General features: G+C 36.1%; 1 long non-coding RNA gene across 1 annotated transcript in view; it reads right to left on the bottom strand.

Moving 5' to 3' along the window:
* LOC150106472 (uncharacterized) overlaps nucleotides 1-22,700 on the bottom strand; it is a 47,668-nt gene that overhangs the window by 16,765 nt on the left and 8,203 nt on the right. The window contains exon 2 of the long non-coding RNA XR_016548309.1: nucleotides 22,130-22,228. This is a non-coding gene — a long non-coding RNA (uncharacterized LOC150106472). The remainder of the gene's footprint in view (nucleotides 1-22,129; nucleotides 22,229-22,700) is intronic.

Here is a 22,700-nt window from a genome sequence, read left to right as displayed (position 1 = left end):
CACTGGAATCACTTTCCTGTGTCTGTCTGTTCCGGGACTGGTTCGGAGGTGATTTTAGGCGGGGTTATCTGTTTGTGTCTGTTTGTGCACTGAGCATTCTTTGTTCTTTATCATGAAAAATTCCGAAATGGGGTCGAACTTTCCTCTGCCTTCATTACACAAAAAAGTAGCAGAACTGCCCCTCGAATCATTTTCGTTAATCTGCAAATCATAAAATTATAAAATAATTTAGTGTTTCCCATTATTCATAAAAGAACTTGTGAAACTAGTTTATGTGAACCTTCAGTTAACGTTTAATTTATTAACTAGAATTTATATTTAAATTTTTAGATTAACGAAATGATAAGGAGTTGTTAAAGTATAGATGTTTGGTAAGGTAGAAGATGAAGAAGGCATGTGAATATGCATTATAAAAATTAATATGAAGATTTCTATTTTATTGCTTATAACAAATGGATTAATAAATTACTTTGAAAGAAATCATCTTACTTATTTCATCCAGATCTTTAAACTTTCAGTTATGGTGAAAATAATTTAGAAAAGCAGTTAATAGTTGTAAAATAGGAGTCATATTATGCTAATACAAGTTTCGCCATTGATATCCAAATCCACATAAACAGACTGCATTTATATACACAGGCCGGTAGATGGAGCTAGTAAAAATGCGACTTAATAACTTTAGTTAATCAACATTCTTTGTTGCCTGATAATACACTATTATTAGTAATAATAAATAAGAGATGATTCAATTCGCAGGTCATACTGTTAATTTGCCTCACTCGTTAAATTTATGAATTCATGGAACATGTTACAAAAACAGATGTGAGAAATGATTTTTGAATTTGAGAAAAAAAAATGTGTCAAGTAACATTTTTAGATTCTTCCCTTCCTGTTATTACAAAACTACAATCCTTCTTTTTCCTCAGGGTAACGCAATCTACAGACGAACTCTGAATTCTTATGAAAGAGTTGGCGAGCTTCATATCAGGCGAAATACACCATAGAATATCCATAGTGCATCTGGATCACAGTTGGAGATGAACATTCAACTTAATTTTCTCATTTCATATACAGTGAATGCATTTACTCGAATGGTATCATGCAAACTCTATTGAACTCGTGCGCGCATTTCACACATTTCTCGTGAAGAGCATAATGTTATTTAGTTATGCAGTATTCTTTGTAAACCAAATTTTCTCTAAAATCATTGGCCAGAAAACAAGAAAACATTAAAACAAGAAATAATAAGAGAAAATATCTCCATTTTTATTCCGATTCCATTTGTCTTAAAATTTCATCTGTAATTTGTTTCCGTCCTTCCACCTATGTTAAGCAAAATAATTTATATATCTTATAAATTACTTAATAAATTACTGATAACTTGCTACAGCTTCCAATTATTTGCTAGCAAGAGGAGAGCACGCGCACACGCACACACAAAATTAAATTAAATTAATCACAGTGTCTGGGCGATGACGTGACCGAACAATTAGTTCACACATACTTCACTGCTAGCGGAGAATGGAAGGAGGTCATTTATTATTACTTGTGACATAAGAAGCCATTTTTCCGTAAAAACGAAAAAAAAGAGTAAAAACAGAAGGTTACGGATAACAATAACATTGAAAAATTGGCTGCCGTTGGTGAGTTCATTAGATGCGCTGAGACCCCCTTGGAATTATAATTTAAAGTTAGTTTGCTTTTCCGTAAAATGGTTCCATCAACGGACAGTAAAGAAAATCTGGCTCTTGTTACTAGCCGCAATAAAGTGTGAATGAACACTAAAAAACGCCTTTATGTTTCTGGCAACATCAACAGCTCCAACGGTCTCGACCATAAAAAAGTCGTCTTAGATTCCCATAATATTCCTCGGGACCATAGAGACTGTTGTGACAGCATTTTAAATGAGCCCAGAGGAGTTGCAATATGGTGGAAGTGATGATGGGTTTATATCGGGATGAAAATAAATGAGGGCTTTTTCTAAAAGCCGTATAATGTTGTCGAGATTAGATCTTTAATGGCAGTGAACAGGATGAAGTATTATACCGTGCATATGTAAACATATTCAGTGTTCATGTTTTAGCTCTTTCTACAGTGGCACACAGTAAATGCAGACTCCATTAAATTTAAGATTGAAACATTAGAGAATACACTCATGTACGAGCTTTCGCTTCTTTTCTGTACAGCTGAAAAAACGAGGTATTGGTTAGTTAAAAATCAGTTTTTCCTAATGAGTGTTTAATTATAAAAATAATGAAATCACTAATCATTTAAGTATAAATAATAACTGCAAAATATTATTAATTATTTACAGAAATTTTTGTTTCAACAAAATGCACTGAATTACAAATATTGCGTAAACACGTGGGATGTCTCTTCCTTTGTGAAAAACTGATCACGTGTCTCATTTACAAAGCACAGAGTAATGATATTTGTTGGATATATATAGGTCATGCTACTCATCTCACATATGATCGGTGTCGCATGTCATTTAAGATTTTATACAAATTTTAAGGACTTACAAGCTAAACCAAATGAAGATTAAGCGTGTGCACTTTTGAATGAATTATAAATAATGTTTGCGTCTAGTTTAGTTGACATACTGTTTAAAACAAGATTTCTTTTAGCTTTAGTTTTAAAAAAGAAAGCTTGATGCAAGAAAAGTAATGCACGTATGTAGAAAAGGAGTTAACTTCACTCTTGTTTATAAGACTATTGTGATTTGCTGAAGGAAATTACTCAAAACATAACGTTCTACCTCACCTCGATCGATATATAATTAATTTTACCATTTTTTATATATAATAAAATTATAATAAGAAAGAAATTAGGGAAAATATTTTTATATTTGTATGTTGATTATTTCCAGCATCAATCCTAATCCTGTCCTCTTTCCATCAATTTATGAACAGTCACATACCAAGAAGAACATTCATTAACACCTCTTTCCATCCATTAATAAAGTTATTATTTCTACAATTAATTCATAAATTTAGCAGCTATCATATCAGTGAAACCTATAAGCAGCAATTAAGGAGGCATATATGGAATTCTGGGCAGAGTCCATGTCTTTTAAGTACTACAAATGCACCTTCGATGTCGAAGATTCCATTCTCAAAACATGCCTTGTAAATTTTGAAACTTTTTAGTTTTAGTTCTATAACAGTGATGGATTAATAATGCTAATATCAATATTAATATTATTATTAATATTATAATATTATTAGTTGCTTTTTTATTAAACCACATTAATTTATTTATAATAAAAATGTACAAAACTTACATTTAATGTGTGTTATTTGTAAATCTATAGTTCGGCCGCATAGTTGGCCCAGTGGTGAGTAATACGAAGCTATTCTCCTTTATTATTATTATTTTATCTCAAACCAACCCTGTTGGTGGATTTAATTCGGACCGAGACACCATCGTGGTGATTCCTTTAGTGAGTCGACACTTAAAACATCTTTCCCATAACTGAAAAGTCATGTACAATTTCTTTGTCTTGAACAAATCGATTACTTCATAGGTAGTGTTACATGAAGCGTGACTTGTAGTCATGTTTCAGGACACGTCAGTTACTGTAGGTGGGGTTATCGTGACCTCATATCCTGTGAAGTGTGAAAAGTCTAACTAGTTGTGTTTAAAGAGTACTTCAGTTTATTTTCAAAAGCTATAACGGAATTTTAATCTGAAAGAAATATTTTTACAATATATTGCTAATTGATATTTGTTTAATGATAGATATGAAGTATTCGATTTTTATAGCAAAAAACATCAGAATGTGTAAAAATAAAAGTGGACCTTTGAAATAACTCCCGTGTCCATATAGCTACAATAGTGATTTTTTTTTACTTAAATATATATAAAGAGCCAATAGGCTTCATTTCAGCGATATAAACATTATTTAAATTAAGAGGATATTAAATCCCACATTGTTTTAAAACCGAATAAGAAACTCAAAGATTGGAATCAGAGAGTTTCATGTCGAATATAGTAAACTATACAAGTATCGGCGATTACTAGCGTGAGCTAATGCAAGTAGTCCTAGTACGTAGTACAATCTCGGGCAACTCGCAGCAAAGGTGGTAAAGTTTCTGATCTCTATTCTTGGTATTTTCCATAATGTAAAAACACATTTCCTAGGAAATGTATGCCGTTATTACATTACGGTGGGAGGTCACTACCCAGACCGGTTTCAGCCTTTTGTGTAAGTAAAACCGTCTCTAAAAATTCAGACGATCGCTAGACCACTCAATAGTGGGCGAAAGACCGTCCATCTCAGAGTTGGCTCCACTCAGTGATGGCCTTCCACCGTCCACCACCACCGAGCAGAACCGCTGATATTCCGAAGAAAAGCATTCAGTGACAAAGCCCCTCACCGGGCAGTGCTGGAAAACACTTTCCCTGGAAACTCAAATTGCTCTCTTAAGGCAAAAACCTTAAGCTGAAACCCCCACCGGTTTCAGCCTTTATTGAGGCTTCATCAGCGAGTAGCTAAACCAAATTAATACCAAAGACCTTATAGTCCTTATAAGGACTGGCTTAAAGGGGCGAAGCAAGAATGCTTTTCATCTTCCCCGTTTTCTGAAGACGACAGTGTAGGGATAAGGTGTTCTGAGCTATTAAAGCTCTGATCATGGCAAGAGGGTAACAGCAATAGCAAAGCCTCAGTTGGAACTTCATTGGCTACAGCACTGTCATCCATTACCCTCCAAGCGTATTAATATTAATCACCGCATCTCACGGTCGATTAACCTGCATCATCACCAAATCTCCTAATACCAAAGATTCTTTTCGCTATAATAATATAATATAATGCCACAGAGTATAGCGAAAAGAACTTATGTACTCTGTTATACGAATTGTCAAAAAGGTGCACCCATTAAGTTACTTAAATAATAAGAGCCAATAAGCTTCATTTCGGCGATATAAACATAATTTAAATTAAAGGGATATTAAATCCCACATTGTTTTAAAACCGAATAAAAAACTCAAAGATTGGAATCAGAGAGTTTCATGCCGAATATAGTAAACTATAAAGGTGAGCTAATTCAAGTAGTCCTAGCACGTAGTACAATCTCGGGCAACTCACAGCGAAGGTGGTAATGCATTAGCTCACGCTAGTAATCGCCGATACTTTATAGTTTACTATATTCGGCATGAAACTCTCTGATTTCAATCTTTGAGTTTCTTATTTGGTTTTAAAACAATATGGGATTTAATATCCCCTTAATTTAAATAATGTTTATATCGCCGAAATGAAGCCTATTGGCTCTTATTATTTAAGTAACTTAATGGGTGCACCTTTTTGACAACTCGTATAGCAAAGAAGGGGAATCAATCGACCGTGAGATGCGGTGATTGATTCATTCAATCCAATACCCTTGGAGGGCAATGGATGGCAGTGCTGTAGCCAATGAAGTTCTAACTGAGGCCGGGCCATTGCTGTTACCCTCCTGCCATGATCAGAGCTTTAATTGCCCAATAACACCTTATCGCTACACTGTCCTCTACAGATAACCGGAAAGATGAAAAGCATTCTTGCTTCGCCCCTTTAAGCCAGTCCTTATAAGGACTCTTTGGTATTAATTTAGTCTAGCTGCTCACTGATGAAGCATCAATAAATGCTGAAACCCGTGAGATTGCTAATATGAGTTCGCTCTCTTAAGGTTTTTGCCTTAAGGGAGCAATTTCAGTCTCTGGGGAAAGTGTTTTCCGGCATGGCCCGGTGAGGGGCTTTGTCGGCGAATGCTTTTCTTCGGAATATGAACGATTCTGGTGGGCGGAAGGCCATCACTGAGTGGAGCCAACGCTGAGATGGACGGTCTTTCGCCCACTATTGAGTGGTCTAGCGATCGTCCGAATTTTTAGAGACTGATTTACTTATACATAAGGCTGAAACCGGTGTGTGTGTGTGGGGGGGGGGGGGAAATATGAGTTCGCTCTCTTAAGGTTTTTGCCTTAAGGGAGCAATTTGAGTTTCCGGGGAAAGTGTTTTCCGGCACGGCCCGGTGACGGGCTTTGTCGGTGAGTGGTTTTCTTAGGAATATGAGCGGTTCTGCTCGGTGGTGTTGCAGGGTGGCAGGCCATCACTGAGTGGAGCCAACGCGGAGATGGACGGTCTTTCGCCCACTATTGAGTGGTCTAGCGATCGTCCGAATTTTTAGAGACGGCTTTACTTACTCAAAAGGCTGAAACCAGTCTGGGTAGTGACCTCCCACTATAATGTAATAACAGCATACATTTCCTAGGAAAAAATTTTTACATTATGGAAAATACCAAGAATAGCGATCAGAACTTTGCCACCTTTGCTGCGAGTTGCCCGAGATTGTACTACGTACTAGGACTACTTGCATTAGCTCACGCTAGTAATCGCCGATACTTTATAGTTTACTATGTTCGGCAAGAAACTCTCTGATTCCAATCTTTGAGTTTCTTATTCAGTTTTAAAACAATGTGGGATTTAATATCCCCTTAATTCAAATAGTGATTTTTTTTTTTTTTTTACACGCGATACTTCCGTTAATACAGCTGGTTCGTTAGCTATTTCTATTAGAAATAACTACAGAAATTGGAGCTAAATGACAATTCCAATAACTGCATTTACTTCCACGAAAATCTGCAAAGTCTGTTCTTGATTCTCCGTAGTTATTTCGCCTTTTCGGAGTACGCAAGTCAAATATTTAGATTTCAGGAAAGAACTTATTACATAACACTTTTCCCCTGCAAGCTACTCGAAGAAAGAAATACAAATTTCTTTATTGACTACATCGTAAAAGATACTTTCATCTGCTGTGATTCTTCATTTAGTGATGAAATATTTTCTTTTTGAGAAATCTTCTGTTTGCCAGATGTAAGTTATTCTAGAGAGGAAAGTCAAAGTCTATAAAAATTCTAGACTTACATTATGATTATTTATTTAAAAACATTCATTTTAAAGTGTCTTTCTCTGTATTGCATTGGAATTTAAACCTTTATCTTTGTGAAAGTTTAAAAAAAAAAACATACCTTTACTGAGAAACCCATGCTTTAGTTGCGGCTGGGTGAATATTCTTGGAATTTAGAAGACAAATAGCTGAAACCAAGTGCGAGATGGGGCCGTCGTCCTCCATGCGCTGCATGACTTTTAACCTCCAGGTACACTTTATAATGATTACGTTGTGATAGACCGCCACATCTGGATGCTCCTATCCGAGCTTATATCGGTCACTGGAGTGATTATCCATCTTCAGCATTCCTGCTGCGATAAAAAAATGGCATGATCACTACAAAAGCTCCCACAAAGCCAACATATGCTAACTCCGGATAGGGTTGGCCAGGGAGGATTATAGAACGGGTGAAATTCTGTATACTGTTGGCGATTATGTAGATTGGGAAGGTAAATGCCATGACACAGTATCATATCGACCATAGATGGTTACCTGGTATTCATTCATTCATTTCATATGGTGATTCACCTGCCGCGAGCCCCTTTTACGGGGAAGTATAGCACCACCTCATTCTCCCTATTTTTATCCGGGCTCGGGACTGGCATAGCTGACAATTCAGACTTATGACTGGAGGGATTGTCTTAAGTATTCCTGACTGTATCCGTGTGTGTGTGTGTGTGTGTGTGTGTGTGTGTGTTTAAAGGGCTGGTTTGCCTGCTTGTGGGCTGAAAAACCACAGATAAACTTGGGAAAAAAACCCTGTTGTCCAAGCCCAAGACCGGCTAACTTGGCTATGGCTGAGGAATATCTTTAAGCTCCTCGTGTCGTCGACAGGAATCGAACCTAGGACACTCCTTCCGCAGGCATATGGTTGCGAAGTGCATAGCCACTGGGCTAGCCGTGTGGACACCTGGTATTGATTTCGCAGTTGAGATTTCTTCTCGCCGCTTCGCTTGGAGTTTGACGGGGTTTCCGTAATTAAAGAAAACGATTCCAGTCTAGTCATAAACTGTTCGACAAAGGCTATAAGTGCCTCCAACGAAAAGTCATTTCCTGTTTTATTTATATATATATATATATATATTTTTTTTTGATTATTTCTTCTTCGTTTCGGAAACACGAAGAGTTCACGTTTCCTCTTGCCAAGGCCTCCTGCCCACCGTGATTAAGGACAAGATAAGGACTTCCGATGTCGCTGATTGAATACTTATCAGAATGGCTTATTTGCGTCATTGAAGATTGTTGTGGTATCATTCACATCTGTACTCGGGTTGACTGGGCAGCCTGTGAATGAAATAAAAACAAAAAACGAATAAACGCCATGAGATTGGTTGAATAAGAGAACAAATAATTAATATCTTAAGGATGTTGAAGAGAAAATTAGTCAGTCTCGTACTGTATCTGAGGACCTCCCGACTTCCTAATTATCAGTGGCACGCCTTCGTTGTTCACCAATTGGTTAGGCTAATTTGCCATTTGAATTCCGACAATAGGCAACTTCGTGCGATAAACTAGACATCACATCAATTGTTTGATATTGTCTTTCTCTAACTAGGCATACTTTGTTGGTTTGCTTGCTGAAATCTAATAATAACCTGGAGTCGTTTCACTCATACTAACTGGATGACGATGATTACCAATAGAATTACCGCTCTTGTGTTGAATTTCTATTTGATTCAGATTAATTGAAGTTGAAACTACCGTCCTATCATGGTAAGTGACTGACTGGTCATTTATTCATTTGCTTTGATAAGTTTCCGAAATTACCAATAACTGTTGGCTTTAAATGAACATTTTTTATGTGAATTCCACTCAATAAAGGTTGTAAACCTCTCATACATTATAAATGGATGCGTTATTTAGTATAACAACACATTTATAAGATATTTTTTCTTATCTTTTACAAAAGATAAGTAAGATGGTTTCATATCTAAATAATGGGATTTTTTATTCGTCCTTATCAATAAACAATGGAATAGAATGAAAACTGAGGCACTTACTTTCCATGTAGTGCGTTGCTAACAAACGCAAGGCCATTTGATATGAAATAGAAGGCTTACCAAAATAATTCTTCCTGTAAAAATATAAGCCCTATTTTGGAATAATCCTTTAATTTGGAAGGGAGAGATGAAACTTTAGAATTTTTTACGTCTGAACAAAGCAAAGCGAATTCGTTCAGAAGCATAACATTCTATGAAGTTACAGTCCTTTTCAGAATGGATAGTTCTACTAGCATTAATTTTAAAACATTACCATGATCATACCAGTACGTTCAACATAGGTATAAATATACTGATATGCCTGGTCTCTCTCTCTCTCTCTGTCTGTCTCTCTTTCCCATTGCTGAGTGGTTGTTTCATTCAGTCCATTTCCCTCGCCTTCTTACGTTAATCAGCACGTGTCACTAAGCCTTTACTTTTTACGATATGAATGGGGTGCATCTTCGTATAAATTCTTGAAATCTCAGCAGAGATTCCATCAAAATGACCTATCGTGATGCTGGTCAGAGATCTTTTAAGTGATATCCTATGCTCATCTTTTTCACCCAGATAAGACGCCTCTGTCTGCTACACGTACTATAAGATTTGGGATATACAGAGTGTCCCAAAATTCACGCAAGATTTAAATTTAGCGCGATTTGTGCGGTAAAGTGTTTCCAACGAGAAAAAAAAGACAGCGTGACAGCTGACAGTTCAATGTTATTAAAAATAAAGCGCTACACGAAAGAACAACGCATTTTTCATTGTTGAGCAATATTTCAAAAATAATGAAGGTTTGGCAGCTACAGTTCAAACAAAATCATCTTCAGCGATGAGGCTCATTTTGATCTTGATGGCTTTGTTAATCGACACATTTGGGGTTCAGAAAATCCACGAGTGATTGTTGAGAAACAAATGTATCCACAACGTGTCACTGTTTGGTGCGGATTTTGGGCTGGAGGCATCATCGGTCCATTCTTCTTCGAAAATGCGGCTGGTAAGGCAATAACAGTTAATGGTGCTCGCTATCGCGACATGATAATCCAGTTTTTTGTGCTTAAATTGCAAGATATGGATGTGGACGACATGTGGTTTCAACAAGACAGTGCGACATACCATACAGCCCGAGAAACAATCCAATTAATGCATGAGTCATTTCCTGGTCGTGTAATTTCCCGTTTTGGTGATCAGAATTGGCCGCCCAGATCATGTGACTTAACGCCGTTGGACTTATAAATGGATGGAAAAACAATTTATTTATTTATTTCAAATAATATGCTATTTTTCTTGAAAAATATCGCAGTCTTACTCAGTGTGGTTACAAACATTGTAACCTACATTCTAACATACATACATTGCTAAAGAAAGTCTTAATTTTTTGCATAACTCGTAAATCTCTATGTATTTAGATTTTATTCAGCGTTTTTGATTTACAACTCACTAGAATATCTTCTTATCTCTGACTATTTCTTTAAGGAAATAAATTATTTCCACTTTCAGTAATTTCAGTCGTATTTCGAGACAGGTGATCAAGATTACTAATTGAATCAGTAAGTAGATAAATTTCCTTTTCCCTAAAATCTTAAGAATAATTATCAAAATAGATATTCATTATCTGGAATATACTTTATGAATAAAAACATTGAAAGTAAAAAAATGAACAGTATTTTTCAAGCAATTCTCATTTACGATTATTTCTTTTAAAAAAATAATAAAACAGATAGAATAGCTGTTCTGCTTCGTCTTCTTCCTGAATACATAAATAGTTCTCTTTCCAATTGCTCGCTGAAATCTCGTATTTGAATTTTCAAATGTGGCGAATACTTTACAAAAAATAAATAAATAAAACTGACTGGTGCACTGAATGTAGATCTAGTAATTTCTCTCTCTCTCTCTCTCTCTCTCTCTCTGTGTGTGTGTGTGTGTGTGTGTGTGTGTGTGTGTGTGTGTGTGTGTGTGTGTGTGTGTGTGTGTGTGTGTGTGTGTGTGTGTGTGTGTGTGTGTGTGTGTGTGTGTGTGTGTGTGTGTGTGTGTGTGTGTGTGTGTGTGTGAGAGAGAGAGAGAGAGAGAGAGAGAGAGAAGCAGGAAAACGATACAAGTATAAATAATTCATTTTTATTCACTTCCATTATGCATTCCCGAACTATATTGCTCAATGAGTTACGCTTCTCCGTATGCCACAAGCTGCATTCTCTCCACAGTATGTTCAACAGAAAACGTAGTGTTATGCTGCGTTTATGTTGCCCTTCAGCGCTGGGCAAGTTATTAGGATTATCCTGATAAATCCTTACTTTGAGAAATCACCCCACAGTCAAAAATCACAGAATGTCAGATCGAGTGAACGAGGCAGCGATACAGTAGAAAATGCGCGTAAGATCACTCCGGCCTCTATGGAAGGTTCTCGAAGAACGTCCATACACATCAACTGATGTGTGGAGGGATCGTTATCCTACATGAAAATGACTGAATCCATACACAGGCTCCTGTAGCTATGGCTGTTTCTCCGGTCCTGTAACCTGCTGAACAGGTTACAGGACCGGACAGGGAAAATGGCGTCAAAGAAGAATGATCCAATGAATATACGAAACTGTGAACCGGCACCAGACAGCAACTATGAGTGAATGCAAAGGGATTTGTTGGATTGCATGCAGGTTTTGCGTAACCCATACCCGGATATTTTGGTTGTTCACATTTCCGTTCAGGTGAAAGCGAGCCTCATCTCCGCAAAAAATCATCCACGGTCACTCAGCGTCCAATTCCACTCGAGCAAGGGATGCTAAAGCTAATGTCAGTCGAGTTTCTAAGTCCTGCGAGCGTAACTCCAGTGTCAGGGTTATCTTGAATGGGTAGAAATGCAGAATCTTCCGGAGAATTCCCAAGACAGTTAAGTAAGGCACATTGGTGTGTCTTGAAACAGCAAGTGCACAGCAGGAACCAACGCTGTTATTCACGGCCTGTTCCACAACGGCAGAAGCAACTTCATTAATTAACTGTAAACTGATTGGTTTGCGACCTCTGCAGGTTTAATTCTCAACGATCCCGTTTCTTCAAAACGACTAATCATCCGTTGTAGAGCACATGCAGATAGTGGACCTCGCTGATATTTGTGAGATGACGAATTTCCGAAGTGCAGCAACATTATTGCAATATTTCATTATTACATCTTCACGAGCAAAGAAGATTGGAGCAAGGTTAGTACCATCACTGTAGACGGCATTATCAATCAGAATAAATGGAAAAAAAATCCTGTGTCCATCTTTTTTAACCCTACTGGAACTTGCGAGTCGTGATATGCAAATTCCATGCATTTGGGGTGAATTTTGGATCTAGTTTGTCTTCCCTCAGATGTCGCTTTCGCATGGCGCATAATACATTCCTGAAAAGTTTCGTAGCATTTCGACCACTGAGTGACACTCCACAATGCCTTAAACAGGGATACTTTAATTTTGATCACCTAGTATTAATATTTCACCTCGATAAAATAAGAAATAAAAAAAAAAGAATAGATAAAGGAGAACTCGAAAATTACATTTTCTGACATATTCATACATTAACACGATAGTTTTTAGTTTAAAAACAGAGTATTTGAGAAAAATTATTATTAAAATATAGATATTTAAAAATAAAGAACTTTACTATTTCGATTCCAAACAACCAAAATATCTTAATCACCAACTGATATTACTTAGATTAAACAACGAACATAAGACCAAAGTTACAGAATGATATAAAGTAAGTGCAGGGTCTTTCGGAGATCATTTCGCTGTCATCTGTATAGAAATACAGCGATTTTCTTCAACTATCTGGGATGGATCTTCATTTGCCTCTTTTATAAAACAAGAGAAGATAAATTCGGACCATTTCCAACAAGCGGATGAGGACACTGCCGTTACACTTCTTGTACCCGATGGAACAGGAATTGACACTGTGAGGAGGAAGTACAAGTTTATTTAGTTAAACGATGAAAAGTCTCTGTGGTTTTGTGAAGCTAAATAGACCCATACTGCTTGTTGAGGTTACGATAAATTTGTTTTTTTAAAGGGGCGTTCTCAGCAGCGTCTTTATAGCATAGCATTCAAGGAATTAGGTTGTCTCTTTTACAAAAAAAACTTTGTTGTGTGCGGAACGAAATAAATGTTAAGACGACAAAAAAGTAGAATGCAAGGTAAAAGAAGAAGTCAAATTAGACTTCAGAGTACTTTAATCTTTTGCAATCAGTTTTGTTTTTTTTAGTCTGAAAGGAAACGAAAGCTGTCTTGAGAAGTAATGAAGGATTTTGTGTGATGACATGCAACGCTTACCAGTTGGAAACCCTTAGAATGGTGATACTTATCATCGGATTGTTGTGTTAAACTACATTTTATCTCATCGTAGCAAATGTGTATCACTGTTCAACATTAGCAGTATTAAAATTCTCCGATGAACTACACATAAACATTCAAACTAAGTGGAAAACAAAATCAGTCATTATATCTGCATCGTAAATCTGAAGAAGAAATAAATTCTTACATTTCCTAATGTATCTAAAATACGAGGCAAAGTATTTTGAAAAAAATCAGATTATGGGTATAATTTGAAATTCCACTTCATATGTAAGTTTTAGTTTTCACACGCATGAAAGGTTGAAGAACGTTTGTACATTAGTAGCAGGAAAGATAGAATTATACTCTTGATGTTCTTTTTCAATTCAATGTTGCAGTTGTAGGAGATGAGAACACATTGCAGTTGAGCTATAAATGGATACTGAGCAGCTGTTTTATTGTTCTGTTTATTATAGGCTTAGCGAAAAGTGGAGGAATTGTATTATGTTCAGTGAAACAGAGCCAATGGAAATGTCTATAGAAAAGATATAAGAAACAAAGAAAGAGACAATTTATAAAATAGCGGTCAGTTTGTGAGGTGGCATGGCTGCTAGGAAGAACAGTGGACTCGTATCTGTAATTTCACAAAGATTCGTGCATTCATTGGGCTGAACTTTCTTGTCTTTACATTATTACAAGTAAGTTATTGAGGACATTAATTTCTAAGGCCAGAACGAGGATTAGAGTAAACATAGAAACGATTTGATCCATTCTGAAGGATTTTAGATTAAATCTAATGTTTAAGGTTAATCGCTTTAAACAATAAATTGTTGTTAATGTTGTTTGATTCCACGATTATTGAGGAAAAAAATAATCTTCCTCGTGAACGAATATTTTAAAGAATATTTGGCATTCTTTGCAATGAGAATTCTCGAAAGAAAGGTGAAGACATTCCTAATAATCAAGGATTTTTAAAACATAGAATTCTGAATATAATCATAATTAAGTAAAATCACAAATGCAGAATTTGGCAGACATGTCGGTTACGATAAGCCAACTTTTTATCTTATCCTGACTGATTGCGAAATCACTTTTTGGCCGTCATTGTCGTTGTTAATATGCCTATTAGCAAATAGGCAATCAGGTCTAATACAAGAAGGAAGAACTCTTTAATAACTATAAACTAAAGCACGCACACACGCACTATATGTAGACTGTTTCTTTATTCATTATGTCTCCGATATAATTTGGCACGCTATTATGTGAAAAAGCAAACCTGAACATTAGATGTATCTTCAACTAACCATAACGAGAACACCAGTCGTTCGAGATATACTGCGGGAAACATTTTTTAAGTCGAAAGAAGCCTTGGCTATTCATCCTACAAAATGGAAGAGAACTCATGATCCTCTCTATATATTTTTGATTTTAGACTTCAAAAAATCGTGGCTATTATTTCAATAGAGTTCAGATTAGGCTCTGAGACACGAAAGAATGCTTTCAACATTTTTCTGCTTAAAACCTATAGTATAAGGCATGCAACATCAGAAGAAGAACATTTGTTCTAATTCAGCGTGTGTCCCTCTGAAGAGACAACTATCGTACAGAATGCTATGGTGGAACATGTTTACCACTCCGCAATCCACAGCTAATTCAAGCTAAATCACACGAGGCACACGCAAATGCATATTATTATTTTAAAAGACACAACAGTTAAAAAAAATGATATCGTTTCTATAGGACGTGAAGTAATCCTGGAAGTGATCCACAGTTGCGACCTCCTCTTTTATCTTTAAAGCTCGTGGTTTTAGCGTGACTCCAAGACATGAACTGCCACTAATCAAACTTTTAGTATCTTTACCTTTGTACTGCTCTGTATCTCTGGATTACATTCCAGAGATACATACAAATATTTGCAATCAAACATTCATCCAAGGACTCTGGATAGAATACTTGAATGAATGTTGTGAATTGAAATATTTCTTACAATGGTTATTCAGTTCAATAATGTATAATACTGTATAATAAATCAACTTATTGTTCTTACCTTTGAAGTATAGTGTGTGTTGGGAAGGGTATATTTGTCGTTATACAGGCATAATTTCATTCAAGACTTTAAAAATAAATAAATAAATAAATAAAATAAATAAATAGTGAGCACACAAATCTGTTTATTTCTGTGAATTAAAATTAATCCTATGTTTTATGGCGACACAGACGTTGCATGAGATAAAATATTTCTTAATTTCTCATTTTTTTATCTTATGTTTTTGTTTTCTCTCCCAGGGGAGTCAGTTGACTCAAGCCATAGTAGTCAGCTGACTCAGATCTTATTTCATCATGTATTCACTTCAAAACGCCATGAATTACATCTTACTAGCTATACATTATGTTGTTTTAGATAAAATACTCATTTCAACGAGCTTTTATTTCCAACAGTAGAGTTACTGCAATCAAACTTCTTTAATATATATATGTAACTTTAATCTTTATTATATATTTTTTATATATTATTATAAGTATTTTATCTTGGTATTTTTAACCTGAATTTGAATTATCTACCTTTTTATTTATTTTATCATTCTTTTATAAATAAAAAGGAGAAAACTAAAATGACATCGTTCATCGTTCACAAACTAAAATGACATAGGGAAAAAAGTCCTGAAAAGGACTTTTTTCCCTATGTCTTCTTTTCTCTGTCTTCTGTTTTCCCACTGCCATTCGTTCTCAGGGGAACGAATGGCAACGCTGTAGCCAATGAAGTTTTAACTGAGGTTCGGCTATTGCCCGTTACCCAGCCATGATTGGGGCTTTTAGCTCGATAACACTCATCCATACAGATTCTCTTCATTCAGATGACGCGATAAAGAGTCAAGGACTCAGTCCATCGCCCAGTTCTTATTAGAACTATTAGAAATTAAGAAGACAAACGATATAGAGAATTCTGGAAACCCTGGGAGGGTGATGAATGGCAATGCTGTAGCCAATGAAGTTCTACCTGAGGCTCGGCTATTGCTGTTACCATCCTGTCATGATCAGAGCTTTAATAGCTCAATAACACCTTATTCCTACACTCTATAGATAACGGGGAAGATGAAAAGCATTCTTGCTTCGCCCCTTTAAGCCAGTCCTTATAAGGATAAGGAATCAAGAAGACGAGCATCCCCCCAAAGGAGACATCACTCTGTTCAACTCTAAAATTCCTTGGAAAACTGAAGCTAAATACCTCGGAATACTTCTCGATAAACGATTATGCTTCAACAACCACATCAAGAGCACGTGCACCAAAGCTTCAAAAGTTATCGCCCAGCTATACCTCTTGATCACAAGTGCCTGCGAATAATATTGGATGCCCCGTGGTTCATCAGGAACGCCCAGATCCACCGGGACATAAATATCCCCTACATCTCTCCACTATTATGCTCCCTAGCAGAAAAATTCTTTATGAAGACATCTACGCATCCAAACCAACTAATACAGCAAGACGGAAACTATGACGGTAATGACCACTGGAAACATAAAAGACCGAAAACCATCCTAACACTCAACGACGAATAACCACTTCTGCCCACTCAGGGCGAGCTAAAATAGCTCACAAATCTCTCCCATCACTGCTCCCGAAACAGACAGCAGGAAATATGAAAAGCGTCAAGCTTCACCCTCTGCGCTATATATGTCCTGCGTCCTGCGAATTGTGAGAAAACTTGAACTGCATGACATTGTCCAAATGTTGGCACTTTTATTGAAATATAGCAATTTACACACACACACACACTTCACTTCGTTATTTTGTCTTTTAACAACAAAATGATCAATGTTGAGGGTGATTTCGAAAGCAACAATATAGGTCTGTCAACTATAATTTTGGATACTTATGAAGGCATATGTCTGTAATGGAGGCAAACGTCACAGCTTCCCCCCCCCCCCCCACACACACCTAAAAATATATTTAACACCATTACAAACTTTTGAATAAAGGAACCGGAACTCCATCCATACAGATTTACTTCATTCAGATGACGGGATAAAGAGTCAAGGACTCAGTCCATCGCCTAGTTCTTATAAGAACTATAAGATGGTCATTTTGAATGATTTTTTAATCGTTTTTTATTCATTCTCTGATTTATCAAAATTTAACTACATTTGAATAAAGGAACCGGAACTCCATCCATACAGATTTACTTCATTCAGATGACGGGATAAAGAGTCAAGGACTCAGTCCATCGCCTAGTTCTTATAAGAACTATAAGATGGTCATTTTGAATGATTTTTTAATCGTTTTTTATTCATTCTCTGATTTATCAAAATTTAACTACATTCTATTCAATTGATGATATTTGGCTTTGTTAATAAGGTAATATCTTGCTGATGAAGAGGATGGCGTTCATCACCGAATACATTTATATAACAGACCTAGCAAAAGACCTTTGGAACGAACGTTTTGATTAAAATTGTTCCTATATCCTATCGTTCTAGGACAGGTTGAGTCCCCCTCCTAATGAGGGGTTACTAGGGTATTAATGCATCCGGTTCGCCATTCCTCTGCTGCATCTCCTGAGGGAGATATTCATGACTGTATCTGTGTGTGTTCACGGGCTGGTTCGTCTGTTTGCTGGATAAAAAACCCCAGATAAACCGGAGGTCGGGGTGAACCCTGCTGTCCACGACCAAGACCGGTTAACTTGGATATGGCTGAGAAAGATCCTTAAGCTCCTCACGTTCGTCGACGGGAATCGAACCTAGAACACTGCTTCCGAGGCATATAGTTGCAAAGCGCATAGCCACTAGGCTAACTGCGCGGACTGTTCCTGTATATATCAAGCACAAATCTAATAATCACGAAGGTTTCATATTACTATTCATACAGCAATTATTTTATACTCTTTTGTCATACACATTTATACACTTATTCATACACGTTTGTCCTAACTATGTAAACTCTATGGAACAAAGTTTAGAGAAAATGGAAAAAAGAACAGTCAGTGTTTCTCCTGTACAATCTGCCTTTCAATAATTTTTTTTAATTGTTATTCTGACACAACATGCATATTATACGAAACAATAAAAGGTATTTCATAAAGCATATGATATTAATTCGCTAGTGCAGGATGAACAAACGCAAAGAGTAAACAAGATCGTAAAGTATACAATAAGTATACTGTAATGTATTACAGTATGCTTATTAATCACGTATTTATTATTAAGTAATTCTTAATGACGTATTTAATATTAACTGTAATTTGACAATCCGGAACAAAAACGCCGTTTTGTGTAAGACTGAAAAAAAAAATGGTTAAAAAAACTTGTTACAGCCGGAGGGATTTGATTTCTTTGAAGCCTAGCATTTTTAAAAAGGAACCTACGAACACCATTGCAGTAGAAGTTTCAAAACACGTCTTTTAATCAGTCACATACTTTAAACATTAAAAGAACCACATGTGACTGAAAGATAGCAATTAGCTGAATATCAACCAAATAAATAAAAATAAACAAATCGACAATTGTAGAATTTATTCAGTTGAAATCTATTGACGATAGCCTAATAAGTTAAACCATCATTCGATTGGATTTTTTTACTTAATTTTTTGCTGAAAATAAATCTTGCGGTCTAAGGTGTAACATTTTCCTTTGCCTTATCTATAAGGAAGCGGCCAGGTGTTTCAAAGCTGCGTTATTTACAACCGATACGACTGGTTTGTTCTTCTGCCTCCCAACGAGTAAGTAGTTTCCAGTCTCTTCCGTGTGCTCAGTGCAATCAATGATGCAGTGCATGTAGTCCAGAGTCAGACCATTCCTGTTTGATCAAAATTTCTCAGAGAGACAACCAATAACAAGATGCTTAGTAGAACATGTATTACTAATGGCTGCTTATGTTGTGACTCATATCTACCTAACACAAAAAGGGTAGTATTTATTTATTCTTTCAAGGAACGGTTGTGTAATACAAGTTCGATATCACTACGAAGTTGTTTAATGAGAGCAAAGTTGACATTTTCGATGTCGAAGAAATGCGAAAACCATTTTCTTCTTTCGGAATTAGATTCCAATTAAGTGAATGTGGAATAATTATGGTCAAATACATTTTTCAAATGAATGTTGTATCAGGTATTGTTCAAAATTTCTGAATTTAGTTTCTTTCGTTGTCTCTGTTTTTCTGTGGGAAGATTTCCAATATCGTACGACGAAGCCTAGACGGTAGAGAAAGCATCTTACAATGATATTCCTGCTCACTTGAAACACAAAACTTGCAACATTCTCCAATCCACATTATTAGAGACTACACTACTAAGGTGGTTAAGATATCACATTGGAGAAATGCGATGTTGAAATGCACTTCAAGTCTATTTTGTAGCCACAAGACTGTTTTTCACACTCATCTGTTTGAATGTTTACACAATGACCTCCTGTGAGCTATCCTGTGTTAAATATTTTGCCAAAATCTAAAAGAATCCTGGTATCTATTCCCCTTATGCAACGCCACTGTCACTATGCTATAAAACGTGTTTAGATTGGTAACACAAGATCTACCTTTAACAAAGCCATGCTATTCTCTATAAATGATCGAAATATCTGCCCACTTCTGGGTGCAATTTTTACAAGCCTCTTTACCCCACAGATACAGTTTTGTCTATAAATGACAAATGCAAATCACATAATTTGCATTTTATCTTTTTAGCTGCTTCCAACATAGTGGATGGTTATTTCTGCTAACAAAATTGGCACCATTTATTTAACATTGTTTGATTCTTTCTTCAAGGAATGGCATTTCCCCCCAAATCTATTTCAAGTCTTTCTATTAAAAAATGACAATTGCAGTAACCTCTTTTATTATTTTGCTCCCATCACCAATGGCGCTTTGTGCGATTTTTTATCAATAATGATTGAAACACGACACAGCAGTCGTTACCAAGGCAACAACAAGTTTGTAGAAAGGGACATTTGGCACAAATAAAAACAGTGAGCTTTAAAACTTATTTCAGAATAAAAGGATCGTAAACTGCGGTTACGTGACAGCGGGGGTCAAAGTGTAAGCAAAAAGTTGTTCGTGCTTTGCATACAACCTTTGGTATGCTGTTGAGGTGTTTTCATGCGTTTGGAAAGAACTATTCACAGATAACTGGGAGAATAAAGTTATTTTTCTTCATTGCTCTCACCTAATCTAGCAAAACGTTTTATGTGGAACATCTGGAAGTAAGAATCTTTGCCTTTGACCCCAAACCATCTCTTTGACGACGGTGTAGATGGATGACATACTTTCAATATGAAACCACACGGAGTCAAAACTCCATTTATGTTTACAAGAAATCAACAATGTACATCCCCGAATTAAATTCACATTAGGAAAAAAAAAACATCGAGTGGGATTTCATTTCTAAATGGTTTCCACCACAAAAAAGAGTTAACACCACTCCAACACAACATCCAAATGAAGAAGTAGAACTGCACAGGACTCCTATATCTTACATTAAAGGTGTTGTTGAATGAGTAGCAAAGATTATTAAAAATACCAACTTTTCGCTACCTTTAAACCCATTAACCAAGTTCATAATCTGTTACTTTCTTCAAAAGACAAACTCAAGTAGCGTGTTAATGCAATCTGCTATTCTAGAGGCAAACAGGAAGATCAGTCTATGAATGTATTTCTGAACATCAAGACCACATCGGGATCATCACACCGCATAATCAAGCTTGGTGCATGCAGCATGTAATTGAAGACGCCAACCATAGGATCCATTGGGAAAGCACTAATATTTTACATAGATGTATGTACAGATGTCCGCACGGTTAGCCGAGTGGTTACTCGGTCCGCAACCATATGTCTGGGAAAGGAGTGTCCTGCGTTTGATTCTTGTCGCTGAAGTGAGGAGCTAAGGATCTTTCTCAGACAGAGTCAAGTTAGCTGGGCTTGGGCGTGGACTGCAGGGTTTTTCTCCCGAGTTTATCTGGGATTTTTCCTCCCGCAAAGCAGGCAAACCGGTCTTAAGTACACAACGCTTTATAGACAATTACACATCGTTGAGAGTGAGAATAATGACCCCACCTCGTACTGAGTTATAAAACCCAAACATGGGAGGCCAAGGACGTACATGAGGCTGTAGTGCCAAAGAAGAAGAAGGAGAAGAAGTATGTGCAGATATCAAAGGCTGTTCGAATAAAGTACTGAAATTCTATTTCATAGACCTAATCGTAATACTTAATACCTAATACTAAAATAATACTAAATCGTAATACCTAATACTTAATCGTAACGATTGTCTTACTTTCCCAATATAAATTGTTATACTCAATTGTGTTAAAGAGATTGTGTCATAATAATTTCCTTAATTAATTTCAACTGAATTGTTTTAACTTAACAAATGCGCAACTGCTTGTACAGAGGGATTCAAATTTGTCACATGCGCTGTACTCTTTTATTGTTCAAATTCATAACCGTTGTTATTCGCTCCATGATGATGATATTTTCAATACGAAAGAAGAAATATTTGTATAAATTAATATTATTTTTACTGTGCAAACGTGTTGGACGTTTAATTAGAGAAACTCCACTCAACACATGAAAATAATAATAATGACGTTTGGAAAGCAATAAAGTTATTTAGATTTAAATCTCTCTCTCTCTTTCTCTCTCTAGTGGCAAAGCCTAAATTGGATCTCAATTCAATTGAGCACCTGGTATGTTCAATGAAAGATATAGACAATGTACCCACCACCAGTTAGAGATTATGAAATAACTCGGATACATACCGCACCAAAGTTGTCAGATATTTGATGGAATCAATGCTGTAATAGCGATAGGCCAAGGGTGGCCAAGTTTCTCAATCCCAAGAGCGACAGTTTTTGAGATCTTCGCAACCGCAAGATTATTTAAAATTTAATTATTAAAAACACATAATAGATACATGTGTATAATTATACTCACATTGCTGGCTGTTTAATTACTCCTCCTAGAAGGGTATTGGCGATTATTGGCGTAGCTGTATATTGGCGATTGGTGCTTTTATGTAATATCTCCCGGTGCCTGTTACCAAAACAAAATGTCATAGGCATGACATGTTTTATTGTAAATTCAAAGTTTCTTTGTTTTTTATATTTGATTATATTATGTAAAATAATACAATGAAATATAGTATATAATATATAAATAAAAAATAATATATAATAATATATAAAAATTATACATATATATATATAATGCATGTTATTTTATGTATTGATGTGTCTCTGAAAAAATCTCATGAATGTATCATATATTTTTTCCCTTTATGGGAAACACAATAAAATCTAAAATTGTCTCGAGAACGCCAGAGAACAACTGGAATTGGACATCTCTGCTATAAGCTATTGTGAGAAAGATTGTGGCCTCACGTGATATGAGGCACACAATCATAATTTTAGGGTATGTCTGTCTGTCTGTAGCTCTGTAAAAGTTGATCTTTATTGACCAATTTGTTTGTTGGTATTGCAGTAAAAAGCAAGTTTCACAAATAAAT

The sequence above is a fragment of the Typopeltis vanoorti genome, chromosome 5, assembly GCF_054136105.1.
Source record: "Typopeltis vanoorti isolate ZY-2024b chromosome 5, IOZ_Tvanoo_1.0, whole genome shotgun sequence".
Taxonomy (NCBI): Eukaryota; Metazoa; Arthropoda; class Arachnida; order Uropygi; family Thelyphonidae; genus Typopeltis; species Typopeltis vanoorti.
The sequence above is the reverse complement of the archived record's forward strand: the minus strand, read 5'-3'. Positions and strand labels throughout refer to the sequence as shown.